Source organism: Polypterus senegalus, chromosome 12, assembly GCF_016835505.1.
Source record: "Polypterus senegalus isolate Bchr_013 chromosome 12, ASM1683550v1, whole genome shotgun sequence".
Lineage (NCBI taxonomy): Eukaryota > Metazoa > Chordata > Cladistia > Polypteriformes > Polypteridae > Polypterus > Polypterus senegalus.
In genome coordinates, this window is record NC_053165.1 from 69,132,855 (window position 1) to 69,133,961 (window position 1,107).

Here is a 1,107-nt window from a genome sequence, read left to right on the forward strand (position 1 = left end):
CCCTGCACCTCTCCAGTGATGCCAATATAGAGGAGGATTACAAACAGAAACATCCACCTGAGTATGGCTGGCACATTACGCCCCAACATCATGTAAGGCTAGTCACAAAATGCCCAGTTGCACTGTGGTTAAGGGTAGGAGAGTTATCTGAATCAGGGGGCATTTTGTGACTGACGTTATAGGCTTTACATGACCAACATTATACCAATTGTCGGCACATCTCAAAATGGTTGCCTGTAAATTGTTGGTTAACATGCCTGCAGCTGGTATTGAAGTCATACGTTTTACAAATTATACAGATGAAGTGCTGGAAAGACTAAAGAGTGTTAACAGTTACCTTACAGTCCACCGTCCAACAGCTGCTTATAAAGCTATTCAGATTTTAAATATCTTGTTTCTTCAGAGGTCATAACAAATTAGGGAAACTGTCAGATAGTCATTACTGTTGACAAGGCGGTTAGCTGAATTTATATTAATCGATCAGTTGTATCTCTCTATCTCACTCAAACTCCAAAATGCAAGCCCAGTAATAATTTGATAGAGCTGCCATAACAAAAACGCCTTACAGATGTACAGAACTACACTTTTTGGCTTCATAATAAGAATTCAATGTGTATAAATGCTATATAAGAGAGCAAAACCTACACAAATATGACAGTACAAGAACATTCCAGAAAATATTAGAGTTTGTTCGGACTGGCTGCACACCTACATTTATCTTAGAATTATATGTATATTAGCAAAACCACACTGCAAATTACCTAAAAGCCATAAGTAACAAAATGACAAAAAAAAACTCTTCTTTTACACACGCTTGTGGGTAGAAGGTGCGTGTGCAGAAATAACACATGTACAACGATTTTTTTTCAAACCCCGTGCTTTTAAATGAAACAGTTTGGTAGAAAGTTCCAAAATGTACCTGAAAACGAATTCGTTTGAGTAATGTTGACCGTTAATATATTTCTAAAGTTGACTGGCATCTTCTAGCCCGGCTTTAAGTCACTTTATTAAAGGCTTCACCAACCTGCTCACGGGGCACGGCGACGCCACCTGAGGGCGCCTTATTGAAAAACGGGGAAACGTGACGCCTGAGTGACGTCATCGCCA